This window comes from Pseudorca crassidens, chromosome 9, assembly GCF_039906515.1.
Source record: "Pseudorca crassidens isolate mPseCra1 chromosome 9, mPseCra1.hap1, whole genome shotgun sequence".
In the NCBI taxonomy this organism is placed as follows: domain Eukaryota; kingdom Metazoa; phylum Chordata; class Mammalia; order Artiodactyla; family Delphinidae; genus Pseudorca; species Pseudorca crassidens.
The window spans coordinates 91,814,007-91,834,294 of record NC_090304.1 but is presented as its reverse complement, the minus strand read 5'-3'; the positions used below and the strand labels follow the sequence as shown (position 1 = coordinate 91,834,294).

The window sequence follows — 20,288 nt, the reverse complement described above, 5'->3', positions numbered from 1 at the left end:
TTGGAGCATAGCTGATTAACAATGTTGTGTTAGTTTCAGCTGTACAGCAGAGTGATTCAGTTATACATACACATGTATCTATTTTTTTTCCGATTCTTTTCTCATTTAGGTTAACACAGAATATTAAGCAGTGTTCACTGTGCTATTCAGTAGGTCTTTGTTGGTTATCTATTTTAAATATAGCATTGTGGGGACTTCCCTGGTGGCTCAGCGGTTGAGAGTCCGCCTGCCGATACAGGGGACATGGGTTCGTGCCCCGGTCCGGGAAGATCCCACATGCCGTGGAGCGGCTAGGCCCGTGAACCATGGCCGCTGAGCCTGCACATCCGGAGCCTGTGCTCTGCAACGGGAGAAGCCACGACAGTGAGAGGCCCACGTACCGCAAAAAAAAAATAAATAAATAAATATAGCATTGTGTACATGTCAATCCCAAATCCCAATCTATCCCTCACCCTTCCCCACTGGTAACCATAAGTTCGTTCTCTAAGTCTATGTGTCTGTTTCTGTTTTGTAAATAAGTTCATTCGTATCTTTTATTTTTAGATTCCACGTGCAAGTTTTATCGTATGATATTTGTCTTTCTCTGCCTGACTTACTTCACTTAGCATGATAATCTCTAGGTCCATCCATGTAATGGATGCAAATGACATTATTTCATTCTTTTTAATGGCTGAGTAATATTCCGTTGTTTATATGTACCACATCTTCTTTATCCATTCATCTGTCGATGGACATTTAGGTTGCTTCCACGTCTTGGCTATTGTAAACAGTGCCATATGCATCTGTTTTTATTTACACCATTTCCACTATGCTTTGAAGGCCCATTCTCATTGCTATGAGCCCACGGGGTCCATTACTTCTGACCACTGCACTCTCCATGACTTGCATCCCCTTCGTTTATTATCCATTCCCCCAGTGATGGACACCCAAATTGCCCCTAACTCCCCAGCACAACATTCTGTAGATATCTATGTCTCCTCTATATAGACCCGTGTGAGCCTTTTCACAGGATATATCCCCAGGAGTAGAAATGCTGAGCCACAAGATATCCACATATTTAATTTTACTAAGAACCACCCGATTGCCCCCAGCAAGGCTCCACCAGTCTACCTCCCTACCAGCAGTGCATGGGAGTTCCTGGGTTACCATACGCACATGCACACCTTCAAGCCCTAGCACACTTCTTAGAATGATCTACTTTACCAATTTTTGCCAGTCGCATGAGAACAAGTGAAGTGGTACATACACCTTTTTAAATTTTGCCTTTCTCTGGTGAGCTTGAGCACGTCTAAATAGTGAGTAAGCTAAGTGATATAACAAACCCCAAATCTCAGTGTCTTAACAAAACAAATGTTTATTTTTGGTTCACATCACGGTCCAGTGTAGTGGGGGTCAAGGGCAGAGTACTACTCCAGATGGTCAGGCTTCTACTGTGTAGCTCTGTCATTTCCTAGGGCCTCAGGGTCCTCCGCTGGATTCTCTGCATGCAGCCAGCAGGGGAGGGAAGAGAGAGCCTTCAGAGAATGGCACAGGAGGTTTGTAGTACCACGCACAGATGCAGTCACATTCCTTGGGCCAGAGAAAATCCTGGTGCCCCTGTGTGCCAAAGAAAAGAGGATATGGAAATTGGTGAAGAATTAGACAATCTCTGCCCCAAGATGTTTGTGACTTTTGGGGTTTCCCTTTCTATAAATTTCCTCATCATATCCTTGTTCCTTTTTTTTTTTTTTCAGACTTCCTCCTGTCATTGTTATTCATTTGTGTATTCATTGTGTATTCTAGAAGGTATCAATTCCCTGTCAGGACTTTTTTTAATATTTATTTATTTTCTTTCTTTCTTTCTTTCTTTTTTTTTTTTTGGCTGCATTGGGTCTTCGTCGCTGTGTGCGGGCTTTCTCTAGTTGCGGCGAGCGGGGGCTATTCTTCGTTGCAGTGCTCGGGCTTCTCACTGCAGTGGCTTCTCTTGTTGCGGAGCATGGGCTCTAGGTGCGTGGGTTTCAGTAGTTGTGGCTCACAGGCTCAGTAGTTGTGGCTCACAGGCTTAGTTGCTCTGTGACATGTGGGATATTCCCGGACCAGGGCTCAAACCCATGTCTCCTGCATTGGCAGGTGGATTCTTAACCACTGTGCCACCAGGGAAGCCCCCCGCATTGGTTTTATCATTGCCAATAATCCTACCAATCTGTCTGCCTGATCACTTTGGCTATGGGGTCTTTTACCAATCAGGAATCTAATTTTTATGTGGCCTAGTCAATCAATTTTTAGTCTTACGGTTTTTATTTTTGAGATATTGTTGGTTGTTTGTTTACAGTCTCAACCTCTGGATTCCTCTTGAAAGCACCCTGTCACTACTTCCTTTGTCAGTTTCCCCATCAGTCCCCCATTTGCAAGGAGGTCACTTGTTAAGGACAGGGATGTGGAAGGTCCCCAGAGGGAAAGGCTCACCCAGAGGCTAATTACCCAGCCTCCAAGTCTTCCTTGCAGCATCCACTTTCCCTTAATCCTGTAGGCTCTGGCCTAGAAAAACTCAGTTCTCCAAAGCTCCTACGCAAATGTACAGAACTGCTCAGGAAACCGTTTCAGGCAGGAGAGGTGGGCAAGAGCCATATCACAGAGCCTGAGCCTGATAAGATGGTTGCAGCATTAAAGGGTATTAGGTTGGAACTCTCTCAGACACATGAGTTTCTTTGAACCTCTCTCCCATGTTGTTTCTTCAATCTCTTGCTTACACTTTTCCCTTGCCTGAAAAGCCCTCTCTACCTTTGCTTGGTTAAACCCTCTTATCCTTAAGCCTTAACCTGGGCATTACTTCCAGGAAGCCTTCTCTGACCTCACTCCACCCCACGCACACATCTAGGTGAATGCACTTCTGAGACTTGCACAACTCTCACTGAACTTACCACACTACATTGCAATGGCCATTTGCCTACCTGATCGTGAACTTTTGGGAAGAATCTGAATCCAATTCCCCTTTGTACTCCTAGCACTAGCTCGGGACCTTAACACATGCATAACAGCTGTTGGATGGATCTGATGGGCTTACTATGCCCTGTCCACGGTACTTGGCCTTCCTGCCCCAGCTTCATGGGCTTTGGGGAGGTTTTCATTACAGCAGAGAGGCCCCAGAAGGATGCCCTTCCAGAGGTCAGCTGGGGTGTCTCTCCCTTGGTCTGCGTGTCCAGGCTGCTTATGGGCCAGTCTCTAGCCGGGCCCTGGAGAGGGCAGATCTGAGTTAGCTCTCCTGGGCCTTAGCCTCTATTGTGGATGGGGCAGGGCCTGTGCAAATTATATGTGCTTAAGTGAAGGTCAGGGAAGATTAGGACTCTCTGTCCTGGCAGTGGCCGTCCTCTTTCTGATTCCCGCATTCAGAGGTCAGGTTGGACAGGAGAGCAGGTCTCAGACAGTGAGCGGTCCGTGGACAAGCAAGATGGAGGGAAGAGGGAATTCCCTGGTGGTCCAGTGGTTAGGACTCCACACTTTCACTGCCGAGGGCGTGGGTTTGATCCTTGGTCGGGGAACTAAGATCCCAGAAGCCATGCAGCGTGGCCAAAAATAAAGATTAAAAAAGAAAAAAAATTGAGGGAAGAGAGTCCTCCCACCCCATTGGCACTGCAGCCTGCCAAGCTCAAGGCTCGGCTGCCCCCTTGTGTCCACAGAGTGAAGGACAAGGGAAACTTAATCCTAAACTGGGCTAGGACTGGTCCCCTGGGAGCCACCCAGCTGTCTTGCCTCCTTCTCCCCAAGGGCACCCACACACGGGGACTCACATTCAGCAGGGCCACCTGCGCTGTCCCCCAGCAGTGCACTGCCCACCCCACTCACTGCTGGTTTTTGCCCTGGAGGTCTGAGGGCCTGGGATCTTCCTCTGGAAGGGAAGGTCTTGAACATTTTAAAGGGGGCTTTTTGGGATTTCCCTGGTGGGTCAGGGGTTTAGAATCCACCTTCCAATGCAGGGGACGCGGGTTCGATCCCCGGACGGGGAACTAAGATCCCACATGCCGTGGGGCAACTAAGCCTGTGCAGCGCAACTACCAAGCCCAGATGCTCTGTAACCCGCACACCACAACTAGAGAGGAGCCTGCACACCGCAATGAAGAGCCCGCGTGCCGCAGCTAGGACCTAACGCAGCCATATATAAATTAATTAATTAATTAATAAAGCGGGCTTCTCCACCGCAATAAGCCCACGCGCTGCAACGAAGAGTAGCCCCCGCTCGCCGCAACTAGAGAAAGCCCGCATACAGCAACGAAGTCCCAACGCAGCCAAAAATAAATAAATTAAATAAATAAATATTTTTTAAAAAGAAATGGAAAATTTTATTTGAGCCAAATTTGAGGATTATAACCCGGGAAGAGCATCTCAGAAAGCTCTGAGAACTGTTCGGGCCGTTAGAACTCAAGGCACAGTTATATAAGTTTTTGAGACAGAGGGCTGTCCAACAAGTGAAGTATTATTGAGTTTACATAATCCAGATCTAAGGGTCATAATGGTAGGTCATGTGATCCCTTACGAGATCAAGAAGGAATGTTATCATTGGAGTTGTCTTGTTGGTGCTGGGAGAATGTTGCTCTTTATGGCTGAGCAGCTATTCCTGCTGATGCGGGAGGGTTGGTCGATGGGTAATGAAGATACACAATGCACAGTGGGGGGAGAGGGGAGGCCAAAGTGCAGAGGAGAATTTTTTGCATTTAAACTTTTCTTGTCTTGCCATAAAATATGAACTTTATTTCACAATCATAAACATCATTTCATGATGTTTAGAAACTCTCTGAAAATGTGCCAAAGATCTCCTATAGGTCTTCAATCCCTGGAAATTAAACAAAGACTGTCCTACAACATCCTTTGTAATGGCATCCCTCTACTTGATACCAATGACACAGAAATCGATGTCCTTAAATGACACGGAAATCGATGTCCTTAAATGTAGTGAATCACTGCCTTGGGCAATACTCTGCAAGGAACAGATTGTACAAAGTTTTATATCTATACAATGAAATTAGCAGTGGAGCAACAAATGGCTTTAAATTTTATGGGTAGTGGGAATTCCCTGGTGGTCCAGTGGTTAGGACTCTGTGCTTCCACTGCAGGGGGCACGGGTTCGATCCTTGGTCGGGGGAGCTAAGATCCCGCATAACACGCGGCCAAAAAATTGAAAAATTATGGGTAGTATGGAAACATAGATTAATTTTTAAATTGTCTCTTGACTCAAAAGCCATTTTTTAGAAATCTACCTAGTAATATTAAAGCATCTGTATGTGGGGGAATAGAATGGAGAATAATTCCTTGAAACATTGTTTGTACTAGGGAAAAAAAAATAAAACCGGGCTTCCCTGGTGGCGCAGTGGTTGAGAATCTGCCTGCCAATGCAGGGGACACGGGTTCAAGCCCTGGTCTGGGAAGATTCCACATGCCGTGGCCTGTGAGCCACAACTAGGCCCGTGAGCCACAACTACTGAGCCTGTGCATCTGGAGCCTGTGCTCCGCAACAAGAGAGGCTGCGACAGTGAAAGGCCCGCGCACCGCGATGAGGAGTGGCCTCGGCTCGCCACAACTAGAGAGAGCCCTTGCACAGAAACGAAGACCCAACACGGCCAAAATAAATAAATAAAATTAAAAAAAAAAGACCTTTAAAAAATAAATAAATAAAAATAAAATAAAATAAAACCAACTGAATGTCTAAAACACTAAATAAAGCTGTTTGATTTATCTTTTAATACATAAATAAAGGGGCTTCGCTGTGGGAGGGCTGCAGACAAGACACCCAACAGGCAGCCTGGCAGTTTCCGTCTGCCTATTGGTTTTGCTTCCAGAGGCCTTCTCCACACTAGTTTTGGGGAGCTCTGTCATAAAGAAGGGGGGCTGCTGGGCTTGGCACCCTTCCCCCAGGAGCTCCTGCTCTCACACCATTGACTGTGCGGGGCCCCAGTTAGGTCTGCTCATCCCAGGCATCTCCTCCCACCCCCTCTGCCTATTACTCTCTACGGCATCGCCCTGGTTGTTTCCTTCTTGGGGCTTCTCACACTCTTGTTTTGGTCTCCTTTATTATTGCCTGCCTTCCCTGCCCCTCCCAAGTAGAATGAGGGTAGGGCCTTGTTGGACTCATTCACTGAATCCCCAGAATACAGAACAGGCCCCGCAGGGAGCAGCCACTTGGCACGTGTTTCCCGACCGAAGTTCCCCACACGTGCCCGGTGTCCACCCACGGCTCCCATCTGGGCCAAGCTGCTTCCTCCTCCTGAGATGCCGTCATCACCCCATCCCACCGCCACCTCACTGTCTGCCTGGCAACCTGGTATTTACAGTTAGTTCAAGGCTCACTTTAAACATCACCTCTTTGTGATGCCTCCCTGACCTCTCCCAAATTAGGCACTTCCTTCTGTGTTCCCTCACTTCCTATAACGGCTGTCATAACTGTCTGTGAGCCCGGCAAGGGCAAGAATTGTATCATATTTGTTCTTGCGTTCTCAGTGCCTGGCAGATGCTAAATAAATATTTATTGATGAACTCTGACGACCACTGGAGAGGCTAGCGGAGCCCAATGCCCCAAGCTGCCCTCCTGCCCTCGCCTCCCTCTGCTCTCGCATAAGGAGCCCACACTCTAGGCAACGGAAACATCACATCATTCACTCAGCATCTTCCCAAGGCCATGGTTTGTAACAGTATTGTTTCCTCCAGGGGGAATGCTTTTCCAACCTTCATCCTCCTTTAAAACGCATCTTGGCTGCCACTTCCTCCATGAAACCTTCCTCAGTTCCCGAGCAGGAACTAATCCCTCCCTCTTCTGTGCTTCCCATCATCGTCCCGAGCTAATTCTGCCTCACTGTAGAACTTAACAGAAGTGTGCTGCCCGTTATCTCAGCAAATTGTAAACCTCCTCCGGTCACCAGCCACGGCTCACACACATTGGTATCTCTCATCTCCCATGAAGGTAAACACTCAAATGCCCGCTCACAGGCAGCCCATAAAGCATACACTTGAATGTCATGTCAAGAAGCCAATAGCTCCCAACGTGAAAACTCATGTAACTAACACTAGGACCCCAGAAGAAACTTCCCCAGGTGCACGTCCACACTTCCTGCAGGAAGGCAGAGACTGGGCACCTCAATCCCGCCAAGAGCTCCCGCTCTGGGCACCCTCCATATATGCCCTCCCACCCTGCCCTATGCTTTCCCAGCCCAGCTCAGCTTTCTGGCTGCACAGGCCAGTGTATACTTGGAGCTCTCTTGGGATGGAGTGTTAGCACTCAGCCTCAGGGTCCATCTACTGCAAGGAAGTCCTGGTAACTAATCTTGATCTGACCTCAGCCTTTGGGAGGCAGCCTCACCTATAACTCATGTGGTGGCACCAGGGATAGAACTGACCCATCTCTACTACCATCCTCAGCATAAACACACACACACATACATACACACACACGTGTGCACATGCCCACATACACGCACAAGAATATACCCAGATGCACACACGGTGTAGAATGTGATCAAGGGCTTAGATGTTGCAACCATGTTTAGTGCGAAGACCAACCCTGGGCAAAGGTTCTGACACTCCTCACAGGGTCCAGCTTGACGCAGACACTCAACAAATATTTGTTGAATGACTAAATTGCTTGCGTGCCCACCTCCAACGCCACCCACGGTCACTGATTTGACACTCCTCTGCCCCCTTGAAGCGCTGGCCTGTTCTACCATGCCAGGAGCCTGGGGTATCAGCAGTGCCCTAGAGGGATAGGGCCGCAATCTTGGTACCCAAATGTCTTCAGTTTTTCTTGAAGTTCACCAAACACAGTATGTTATCTCCCCTCTGGGTCTCAGTACCTGTACTAGAAGTTCCTGTCCTTCACCCCCAATTCCTTCACCTGGCTTACTCTTGGTCACCCTTTAGATCTCACTGATTTCTTTGCTACTTCTTAAAAAAAGTCTTTTCCAAGTGTCCCATCCCTGCCCCAAACTGGGTTAGGAGGGTTTCACTGGAAAAAGAAGGAAAACAACTTCTCTTGCTCTTTTTAGAGTTCCTTATGTTATGCATCTATAAGGTCAGCTAAACTTAAAAAGCACATGAAGTTGCTCACGTGGTTATGTACCAAGTGCATTCATGTTATATCTTTGGGGTGTCACAATAACCCTGGGGAAGGGTGTGATGATTTCCATTTAAGAGATAGGAAAACTGAGGCTCTGAGATACCAGGTGCCCACCTAAAGTCACAGGAGCAAGTAAGCCAGAGAGCCAAGTGTCAAAATCCATGCGTGTGCTTTCCTTTTCATGGGGTGGGGCTCCAGTATTAGCAGGGATGAGGATGCAGGTGGGGAGTGAGCTCAGAAGTTGTGCAGTCTGAATTGCCTAAAACAGGGGAACGGGAAGGGATTCTTCCCCTTCATTCCACGCAACCCTGAAGAGCCCTCAGCACGAAGGAGGCGCAGCTTTATTTCTCTGGTCCAATTCTTTTTCCCAGCCCTGGGCCATTAGTGAAGCATATTATAAGCCTCTCTGTTTGAGATAAGCATCCCTATTTACCTGGCAATCATTTGCTGGTAAGGGTTCTAAGGAAAGCTGACTAAATGGAGAGGAACGCGAATGAGGTCGCAGCGTGATGGCTGGAGCCCTGCCCTGCTTGCTGCCCTTTCCTCCAAGTCGCTGCCTCGGTCCCTTCTCCGGGCCTCCAGGAAGAAGAACCTTGTGTCGTCGGAGCAGTTATCCAAGCAGGTCTCAGTGGCCTGCGGAAACTCCTCCAGCTTCTCAGTGATGAAGCCGGTCTCCTGCAGGGCTACCCGCAGGAATTTCTCCTCCAGGGGCAGGAGCACCTCTTGACCCCCACCATGAAGAAGCTGGCCTCAAAGTCCCCGCTCAGCATCAGATGGCCCCTGGGCCAGGGCAGGGTCCTGAGGTGACGCAGGGTGTGCGTCCAGGCAGGCCTGCAGGGTGGGGCAGGCAGCCTTGAGGCACAGGGAGGAAATGAGGCAGTCGGCCAGGGGTGGGACCGCAGGTTCCAAGGGCTCTTGTTTCAGGATGTCACACTTGAGTACCTGGCGGATGGCTCTCCTTAAGCGCTCCTTGTAAATTAACTATTAACATTAACATTGTAAATTAACTATACCTCAATTTTAAAAAATCAAAAAAAAAAAAAGCTATAGTCTTAAGCAAAAGGAATAAGAATCTAATGTACAACCTCAACTATCTTACCTAACTAGGGAGGGTGATATTCGGAGAGTGGAAGGGCTATGGTGGACCTTCCTGATGCCCTGAAATTCAATGAAAATACACAAGGTAAGTAAATTCTGTTCCACTTGCAGTGCAAGATTGTCTTAATTCTAACCCCTCTCTCCTGAGATCCACGAAAAGATTCCACAAGTTTAGAGCCCCCTGGAGCTTGTAACTGAAACAACAGGGGCACCAGCCAATCAGAATGGAGGCAGCCCAGCGGGTTCTCCATTTGCTTGGGCTCAGACCTTGGCATTCCATGTGGACCTTGGTGATGTTTCTTCCACACCGAGTTTGTCTCTAGCCAGCTCTTTCTGTTCCCTCTTTTGGTCTTTTTTTTTTTTTTTTTTTTTTTTTGCGGTATGCAGGCCTCTCACTGTTGTGGCCTCTCCCGTTGCGGAGCACAGGGTCCGGATGCGCAGGCTCAGCGGCCATGGCTCACGGGCCCAGCCGCTCCGCGGCATGTGGGATCTTCCCGGACCGGGGCACGAACCCGTGTCCCCTGCATCGGCAGGCTGACTCTCAACCACTGCGCCACCAGGGAAGTCCCCTCTTTTGGTCTTTATAGGATTCATATCTCACTCTTCCTCCTTTCTTCTCGGGACCCCACTGACTTCCTTCCTTCTTTGTCTCCATCTGCCTTGTCATTTCTACATGCGCCCCATGGAAAATTCTTGATTCGGGAGCTAAGTGAAGCTCCTGGTATCATGGAGACTCAAAACCCAACAATAACCCCCTTACCTGTTCCCCTCAAGCTCACGCACATATTTCACCACCGAGACCAGTCAAACGCCCCTGGCGTCTTCTTTAGCCACTTCTCCAGCTGTTGGCAGTTCTGTCTGGGTAGCTGATGGCAATGATCTCTTTGAAAGACTCACAGGCAGAGAGGAGCTTGTAGATGGTGGGCCCAGAGCTGAGATCAACCAGGAGTTTTCCTTCCAGCCCACCTGTTTTAGAACAAGAATGTTCTGAATCATCAGTACCAAGGCAGGGCTCTGAGGTCCACATTTCCCAAAAGGCTCCACTTTCCTTGTCCCATTGGGAGAGGCTACCGGGAGTCAACCATCTGGGAATGTAAACTCCAGGACTGGGAACTTTGCCTGCACTGACTGCCCCAGCTCACTCAGCATGGAGAGTCTTGGTAGGATTAGTGTTAGAAGCAGGGGTAACATTCCAAAGATCAATCAGCAAACATTTATTAAGTACCAACTTTATTCCAGAAACTCGCTTGGCAGTATGGGGACGAAAAGGAGAATTCAGGGCCTGCTTACAGAGCCCTTGGTCTCCCCTTCCTGTCTTGCTTCCCTTCAGCCACGAGAGATTGTGTTGACACAAAATATCAGTAGCATTTGGATCCTGGCAAGGGGCTTCCAGGATAAACAACAAGGCTGAGAGGAGAGAAAATGAGCTGGACCCAGGGGTCCTGGCCGACTCCTACCCTTAGCCTGCTCACTTGCTCCTGGGTTCTGCTGCTACGTTTTGTTTGTCTGTTTGTTGTTGTATTCGTAGGGTACAGTAGCAAATAAATTGAAGCAGGCATCGAAGGCTTAAGAAAATTTGATGGCAGAAAATTTTAATTGGGAAAATTCTGGCTATCAGGTTATGTTTTATTCTCATGTGAATGATGAAAAGATACCCATTATTTGATTTTAGTGGTCCAGCTGGCCTAGCACCTGTTTTCATGGGCTACCAATGGTAAGCAGGCAGAAGAGTGGTGATGTGAATTTGGAGCAAGGCTTTCTACACTTTCTGATGCTCTTGTAGTTTCTTTAGCCAGTGATAGGGAGAAGACAGGCCCACTCAGGACCACCAGAGACCACAGCTCTTAGACTTTATGGGAAGAGGAAATCTGACCCCACCAACTTTGAGGGCATCCCACCATGCACCATACACACCAGGTGTATCTAAAGTCTTCCCGTAGGGGAGTTCCACACACTCTGAAGGTCCCAAGTTGCTGCCCATGTTCTGGCCACCCCTCCCCAGACCCACCCTAAGCCTGCCCTATGATTGAAGAAGACCAGCATCTGATTTAAAATTTGCATGGCCACCCCTCCTCCCACACTCCCCCATCTCTCCCCTCAGAGGTGAAGGAGACCTGCACCTGGTTTAAAAGTGATATTGTAGTGCTTTAGCAGGAAATGGAGGACTTCATCACCCAGGGGATCCTGGTTCATCTTGAAGTAGTCCAGGTAGGACGTGGGTTCAAAATTCTCCTGATAGACATCAGGCTCCTTGGATTCCTGAAGAGCCATGGAGAGCAGTAAGCTTTGTCCAGGAAGGAGCAGCAGGAAATCTGATTCCCTGGGCCCTTCTTTTTTTTGTTTCTTTCCATAAATTTATTTATTTATTTATTTATTTATGGCTGCATTTGGTCTTTGTTGCTGCGCGCGGGCTTTCTCTAGTTGCAGCGAGCAGGGGCTGCTTTTCGTTGCAGTGCGCGGGCTTCTCATTGCGGTGGCTTCTCTTGTTGCGGAGCACGGGCTCTAGGCACGCGGGCTTTAGTAGTTGTGGCATGTGGGCTCAGTAGTTGTGGCTCGTGGGCTCTAGAGCGCAGTCTCAGTAGTTGTGGCGCACGGGCTTAGTTGCTCCGCGGCATGTGGGATCTTCCTGGACCAGGGCTCGAACCCGTGTCCCCTGCATTGGCAGGAGGATTCTTATCCACTGTGCCACCAGGGAAGTCCCCTTGGGCCCTTCTTGATGGGGCTCAGGCTTCGTCCTTCCCCATCCCCCCAGAACACACACTGGGATGAAGACCAAAACAGCCAACGAAGGTCTTTTCCTGAACCTGCCTCCCTTTGGCCACTCACCTCTGTCACACTCACCTCTCCAATTCCCTACCCCAGCCCCCAGGCTTTTCAGTGGCTTTGACTTGTACGAAGGGTTTCTAGTCTCTTTTGCTCCATTTACTGCATCCTCTTCTACAGTGATTTTTCAAACCATTTAAAAAGCATGCCTAATTTTTAAACTAAATCGCCAGTGAAGCCCCAGTATAGATGAGTGATAGTAGGATAGAGATGCCTTAGTTGGCTTTTAATTTTTAGCATTTTCTGAACTACACCCCCCAACACAACACCCTGGTTTCTGTCCTAGACAACTGAACGAATGTTGATAATATTTAGTAAAACAGGGAAGAGAAGAAGAAGAATGGGTTTTAGCTGAGGAGTGAGGAGCGTGAGAAGATGTGAGGAGATGGGTTTCATTTGGAGCAAGCTCAACTTGAAACAGAAAAATCTAATGTAACCTGGATAGAAGTCTGGAACTCATAGAGAGATCTCAGCTGGAGCTACAGATGTTGTGGGATGAGTGTGCAAAACTGTTCTATGACTGAACTGAATTTCCTCTTCAAGTCCCATGGAAATGGGTGGTAGACATTATACCTCAATCACGTAGAGCCTTCCTTCACCAGGGGTGGGGGTGGGGAACTTACTTGGCGCCAGGCACAGGGCCTGGCACTTACTTTTTGTCCATGCTCCTGGCACCCACTGAGATTACGCTGCATAATCTGGTCTCAGATCACTGATTAACAAAGGTTGCAACATCCCCTTTTTCAACCTCCATGCCTGTATCTCTCTCTCTGCCCCATTTCCATTCCCCACTCAGGAGCAAGGGAAGTCACTCTCCTGCTCCTCGGGATGCTCTGGGCTGTGAAACCATCACATCTCTCCTTCTCCTGCACCATGTTGAGAATAGGGACAAGTCTCAACACTTTCTAGCCCGTACTCACGGAATGGGCACAGTTTCCCATGTTCACGGTTTCCTAAATAAATAAGGACAGAGGAGAAATAAAAATATAATTAATAATACAAATTTGGGTTTTTTTAATATGTTGAACTCTGTAATCTGAAAACAGAAGGTAAATCTTTGTTTTTAAGTTTTCCATGGGATATTCAAAAATTGACTGTATATAAAACCACAGAGAAATTTCCCCAAAGTAGAAATAATATAAAATAATATACTCTGTTCAAAATGCCATAAAATAGATACTAATTACAAAACCAGAAAACAAGAGACTTTACCATACAGAAAACTTTTAAATTTTCTGATAAACACTTTTGGATTAATGAGAAAACCCAAACAAAAATTTTAAACTCTGTAGAAAAAAAGAAAAAAAAAACTATATAGAAAGGAATTCTGCAGATAAAAATCTATAAGACACAGATAAAGCAGGGGAAGCTTCATGATCTTAAATATTTATATTGATAGAACACATAATGAATTAAGCATTTAAACTAAGGAATTAAGAAAGAATTAATATGGGGCTTCCCTGGTGGCACAGTGGTTAAGAATCCGCCTGGCAATGCAGGGAACACGGGTTCAAGCCCTGGTCCGGGAAGATCCCACATGCCACGGAGCAACTAAGCCCGTGCACCACAACTACTGAGTCTGCGCTCTAGAGCCCACCAGCCACAACTACTGAAGCCTGTGCGCGCCTAGAGCCCGTGCTCTGCAACAAGAGAAGCCAGTGCAATGAGAAGCCCGCACGCTGCAAAAAAGACCCAACACAGCCAAAAGTAAATAAATTGAAATAAAATAAATTAATTTTAAAAAAGAATCAATACATTTAAAGAAAGCAAAAGGATGAAATTGATAAAAGTTAACATTAATAAATGAATGAAGTGATAAGTACAGAAGCCAGATTGAGCTCAGTGAAAGGGAGATGAAGAAATGCAGACAGGATTTAAACAACACTTCCAAAGCTTGGCTGTGAAAGGGAAGAAAGACGGTGGGCAGCAGCTAAAAGCGGATGAGCCTTAAATAGAAATAGAAATGCTAAATATTTTGACAGTAGAGGAAAGGCAAGGATGGGTGCCAATACAAGTCAGACTGATAGGAATGAGCAAGAAACTAAGAGTTCACGGCTGGAAATTGTATTTTTTCTGAAAATAACAAGTGTGGAGGTACAGATATTTGAAATTTGAGGTGAGAAACAACAGCAAATGGAGGGCAAAGACTAGACACATACAGAATTATTAGGTATTTTCAAAGGCCTGGATAACTGGATAGGAGTTCATTCTTCCCAGAAGGTGGTTTTCTCCAGAGTGCTTAAAAGTCTGGGTGCAGGAAAAGTGAAGATAGTGGGTTGATTTAATGTTGGAGTTTTCCTAAGCAGGTGGAACAGAAGGCTAAATGGTAAAAGTTAGAAGAAACAGCCTTATATTCATTTATTGAAAATGCATTCATTGAACACCTATTATGTCAGATAATAGGTTAATGTTTAAGAGCATAGACTGTGCAGCTAAACTGTCTAGATTCAAAATCTAGCTCCACCATTTATAAGATATATCCTTGGACGAGTTATTTAATCTTTTTTTTCTTTTTTGCCTCTGTTTTTTAAATCTGGAACTCATGAAGACAGTAACTTACCTCATGGAGTTGTTGAGAAGATTAAATGAGTTGATTCGAAGAACTTAGAACAGAAATTTCACTTCTGGGGACTTCACTGGCGGTGCAGTGGATAAGACTCCATGCTGCCAATGCAGGGGGCCCAGGTTCGATCCCTGGTTAGGGAACTAGATCCCACATGCTTGCCGCAACAAAGAGTTCTCATGCCACAACTAAGGAGCCCCCGTGCCGCAACTAAGGAGCTGGCGAGCCGCAACTAAGAAGCCCACATGCTGCAACTAAGGAGCCAGTGAGCCGCAACTAAAGGAGCCCTGGAACCACAACTAAGGAGCCCGCCTGCCACAACTAAGACCTGGTGCAACCAAATAAGTAAATAAATATTAAAAGAAAAGAAAAGAAATTTCATTTCTGGCCAGTAACAAATACTGGAGTTGCCTTTCACCATAAACAGCTACAAAACTAGACAAAAGGACACAACCATTTTAAGGCTTTGGACAATAGATAGTACACAGCTGCAATCCCTCAGAGAAGGAAAACATGTAAAGTGAGCACAAGAAGCTGGAAACCAGGAAGAGTCCAACAGTCCTGCTGAGCTGAGAAAGCGAAGATCGGAGTTTAGAGCTGCTATTAGAGCAAATGGAACTTGTGGAGCTGGCTGCCAGGGAGGAGGAAGTCATACAGAGGGGGCTCTAGAAGTCTGTGTGGGCATGTATTCATTTGCTAGGGCTGTCATAACAAAGTACCACTAACTGGGTGGCTTAAACAACAAAAATTTATTCTCATAATTCTGGAGGCTGGAAGTCTGAAATCAAGGCGTCAGTGGGGTTGGTTTCTTCTGAGAGCTGTGAGGGAGAATGTGTTCCATGCCTCCCCACTTGTGTCCAGTGGTTTGCTGTCAATCTTTGACATTCATTGGCTTGAAGATGTATCACCTTGATCTCTCCCTTCATCTTCACATGGCTTTCTCTTTGTGCATATGTCTCTGTGTCCAATGTCTTTTTTTATAAAGGACACCACTTCCATTGGATTAGATAGATGACTTCCCTCTGATGACCTCATTTTAACTTAATTACCTTTATGAAGACCCTATTTCCAAATAAAGGTCACATTATGAAGTGTTAGGGGTTCAGACATCAACGTATCTTTTGGGGGAACACAATTTAACCCACAACAAGGGTTCCCTGTCAGTTTTTGGTCAACAGACAGGCTGCACATGCACAGGGTGAGACTTTGTAAGAAACTGGCTGCTATGGAGTTGAGGGCAGAATGGAAATGCTAGAGATCACATGATGCTGCAAGTCAGTGTTCAAGCCAGAGTGGAGAGATCTTCTTGTTACAGGATGTACTGTCTCAGTATTCAGCTGAGACACTAGAAAGTTCTGCTTTGGGGAGAAGGATTATGCCCTAAAATAAAGGCTACTTTGGACTCACCCTAACAAAGCCTAAAACCAAGTCTTGACGGTGCAAGGAGAGCCTCTGATAAGTTAATTACCCGCCAAAACAAAACACAACACTCTTTAAAGGAAAATAGCATAATCCAGACTCCTTCAGATAGATCACCCACAATATCAAGCCTACAACCAAAAAATCACTACATAGGCCAAAAAGCAGGAAAATATTACCCATAAAAATAAAAATCAAAGGAAACAGACTCTGAGATGATCTAGCTGTTGAAATTAGCATCATGATCATCCAGAAAGTGGTTTGAAAATACATATTCCCAGGTACCACACCTACAGCTTCTCATTTGGAAGGTCTGGGATAGGTAACCAGATATTTGAGTGTATTTTTAAATAAGCAGAACAAACTCCATGAGTTTTGGTGAACAGCTGGTGTGGGAACCACAGCAAGTACAGTGACTGACAAGTTTCAGAGGCTGCAAGATAAAGAGGGAATTTTGTGAAGAAGTGGGAGAACTGTACAGATGTTCTGTCGGACTAAAACACGAGATACAATTAGCTGATCTGAGGGTTCCTTTCAGCCGTCACACCAGGGACCCTGTAAGAGGGAGCAAGGCGATTGTTATTCTCATAGCTCCTGAGTGCTTCCGAGCGGGTAGTGGTATCACCACTCTATGGACCTAAAGTAGGGTCGACCAGATGACCCTACTCCACAAAGTTTCTTCAGAACATTTCCTCCTTTTCATCTCTATCATCCAGCCCCATTTTGGGCCCTCATCATCTCATAAGTGAAAAGTTAATAATAATCACCCCTTTCTTCAACAGGTCAGCAGCAGGGCAGGTGGGAAGGAGATTTAAGAGAAATAACAAACTGATGCAATGTTTGGACCTAGTTTGGCTCTTCATTCAAACAGATCAACATTCAAAAGTTATTTTTGAGGCAGTCAGGGAAATATGAATATGGACTGAGTGCTGATACCAAGAAATCATTTCTAATTTTTTAAGGCATACAAATGGCATTGAAGTTACATAAGAAAAATTCTTTTTTTTTTAAACGGAAGCAGAGTTGATTCACAATGTTTGCTGTCTGGTACACAGCACAGTGACTCAGTCATACATATATATACATATTCTTTTCCATATTGCCTTCCACTATGGTTTATCACAGGATATTGAATGTAGTTCTCTGTGCCATAGAGTAGGACCTTGTTAGTTATCAAGAAAATCCATTTTTTAAAAAAAGTGTACACTGAAGGATGTAGTGGGGCAGAGAAGGGAAATGACATGATGCCTGAGATTTTCTGTAGAATACTTCAACAGAAACAAAGAAAAGGAAAGAGAAGTGAAAGACGGAGAAAGAAGGAAAGAAAGAAGAAGCAAGTGTGACCACATCTTGATAACGTTGAATCCGGGTGATGGGCCTTATGAGGTTCATCATATTATTCCACTTCTGTGTCTCTTTGAAATTTGTCATTAAACAGTTTTCAATAAAGAGCTGAAACAGTGTCTGGCACGGAGTAGTATATTAATATTGGCATTTGTTGTCCTAACAGTTGTGTGGCAAGCACAGTTCTTAACATTAACGATGCAGTGACAAACACGGCCAACAGGAGACTGGTTCTCACATAGCCCACGTGCAAGGGGAGTGGGGTCTGGACCATGATAAGTAAACAAGTAAAGAAGATAATATCAGACGGTGGTAAATGCTATGAAGAAGCAAACTTAAACGGGACAGTCTGGGAAGACCCCACTAAGAGGCAGTATTTGAGCCAAGACCTGAATTATAGGTGAAGGAGGCAGCCAGGCCAAGATTTAGGCAGAAGGAACAGCATATGCAAAAACCTGTTCTGTCTGGGAAGAGATAGAAGGCAGTGAGTCTGGATACACTGGTAAAGGAAAGTGGGAGAAGATGGGTCAGGGAAGTAGACAGTGGCCAGCAAGGAGAGAGGTAAGGCTGGCTAGAAAGATGTAGTCCCATGGTAGGCAGGAATAATACAATTAGGAAAAGTCTTGCTTGTGATAACTTGAAAGACAGACCACTACTGGGCATTTACCCTGAGAAAACCATAATTCAAAAAGAGCCATGTACCAAAATGTTCATTGCAGCTCTATTTACAATAGCCCGGAGATGGAAACAACCTAAGTGTCCATCATGGGATGAATGGATAAAGAAGATGTGGCACATATATACAATGGAATATTACTCAGCCATAAAAAGAAACCAAATTGAGTTATTTGTAGTGAGGTGGATGGACCTTGAGTCTGTCATACAGAGTGAAGTAAGTCAGAAAGAGAAAAACAAATACCATATGCTAACACATATATATGGAATATAAGAAAAAAAAATGTCATAAAGAACCTAGGGGTAAGACAGGAATAAAGACACAGACCTACTAGAGAATGGACTTGAGGATACGGGGAGGGGGAAGGGTAAGCTGTGACAAAGCGAGAGAGAGGCATGGACGTATATACACTACCAAACGTAAGAAAGATAGCTAGTGGGAAGCATCCGCATAGCACAGGGAGATCAGCTAGGTGGTTTGTGATCGCCTGGAGGTGGGATAGGGAGGGTGGGAGGGAGATGTAAGAGGGAGGAGATATGGGAACATATGTATATGTATGACTGATTCACTTTGTTGTAAAGCAGAAACTAACACACCATTGTAAAGCAATTATACTCCAATAAAGATGTGAAAGAAAAAGACAGACTAAATATATACTGAGCCTATAGCTCTAAGAGAAACTTTGGGAAAAAGACCAGAATGGTAGTGTATGTTGGTTATACTCCAGCATTTGTAGCAAGATATTATTGAGATGAGTTCATGAAAAAATGACAAGTTTCCAAGAGGAAATAAAAGAAAATAGGGTGTATCCAGACATTTGTGTGTTTTTGTTTTTGTTTTCTTTAGATGTAGGTAAGTTGACTGTTTCTATGCCCTATGTATTGAATAATTACAGGAAATAAGACTGGAAAATTCTTCAAGAAATAAAGGCTCATTATTAAAAATTCTCTTACAAAGGGATTCATTTCTGTGGCAAACATCCAATTAAGAGTGTTATGATTCCACCCAAGCCAGCTCTTTCAGCTGGCCCCAAGGTAGCCACTAATAAGTTGACAAGGAGGCTTGGATTTGAGGAAGAAGAAAAATTACTACTAATAATACCAATGATAAAAGCAGTTTTGACAACTATGTGTAGGAAAGAATTTTGGGTGTGGTTACCAGCATGAGGAATGGATTGGAAGCAAATAGATCTAAAGGTTGTTTTTTAAGAAATTGAATTGCCAAAAAAACCCATGAACCTGTTCCAGTAAAGGCCTTGGAAGGTTGGAGCTTAAAATTACACTCAGCCCCTGAACTTGTACAAGTAGGAATCAGGCTGGTGGTGAAAGCTGTGCTGTCCTGAGGGAGGCCCACCTCCTGGAACCCACTTCAGATGGGTCAGGACACATTACAGTCAAGAAATGATTTCCAAGAGGCTGGAGCCAGGGGTTTCAGAGAACAACGGACAAGGGGGTTCCTCCCAGACCGGAGATTCGGAACTTTCCACATTGCCAGGGCAGGGGGTCTTCATGAGTATCTCTGTACAAGGGCTCCACCATCCCTGTGGACTACGGACTTGGATGTGTCCCATTCTTCCCATGGCAAAAGGCGATTTTTATTGCAAAGGAGACTGTAGTGGATTGGATGGTGTCTTCCCCAAATTCATGTCCACTGTAACCTCAGCATATGACCTTACTTGGAAATGGGGTCTTTGCAGATGTGGTTAAGGTAAGGATTGAGATGAGCTCATAGTGGATTAGGGAGGACCCCAAATCCAATGAGAATGTCCTTAAAAGAAACAGAAACAACACACACAGACACACAAGGAAGAAGGACAGGGAAACACAGAGGCAGGGATGCTGCCACAAGCCAGGGAATGCCAGGAGCCCCAGGAGCTAAAAGAGACAAGAAAAAAATCCTCCCCTAGAGTCTTCAGAGGGAATGTGGCCCTACTGATGCTTTGGTTTTGGATTTCTGGCTTCTACACCTGTGAGAAAACAAGTTTCTCTTGGTTGAAGCCCTCAAGTTGTGGCAACTTGTCATGATAGCCTTAGGAAAGGGATGCAGGGGATCCTGCCTTTTACAAACCTCTTCCCAACAATAATACAAATGACCCCTGCTCACATGATTGTTAGAAATGAGTCACCTGGCCACACCTAACTGCAAGAGAAATATAACCAATATATAACCAAAATATACCAAGAAAGGGCAGAAAACTGATTACCGCAGATAGTGGTTTTACTAAATGTTTCCACGCTGCCCAGCACGGACTGTTGTCATTTACGTTAGCTGTATACCGTGGATGGGGC

General features: G+C 45.7%; 1 long non-coding RNA gene across 1 annotated transcript; it reads right to left on the bottom strand.

Moving 5' to 3' along the window:
• Nucleotides 1-1,330: 1,330 nt before the first annotated feature.
• On the bottom strand, nt 1,331-11,278 carry LOC137230876 (uncharacterized). Its single transcript, XR_010946282.1, has 2 exons — nt 9,936-11,278; nt 1,331-1,596 (listed from the first exon to the last, which is right to left on the bottom strand). It is a non-coding gene; the product is annotated as an uncharacterized lncRNA (long non-coding RNA).
• Between the last annotated feature and the right edge of the window lie 9,010 nt (nt 11,279-20,288).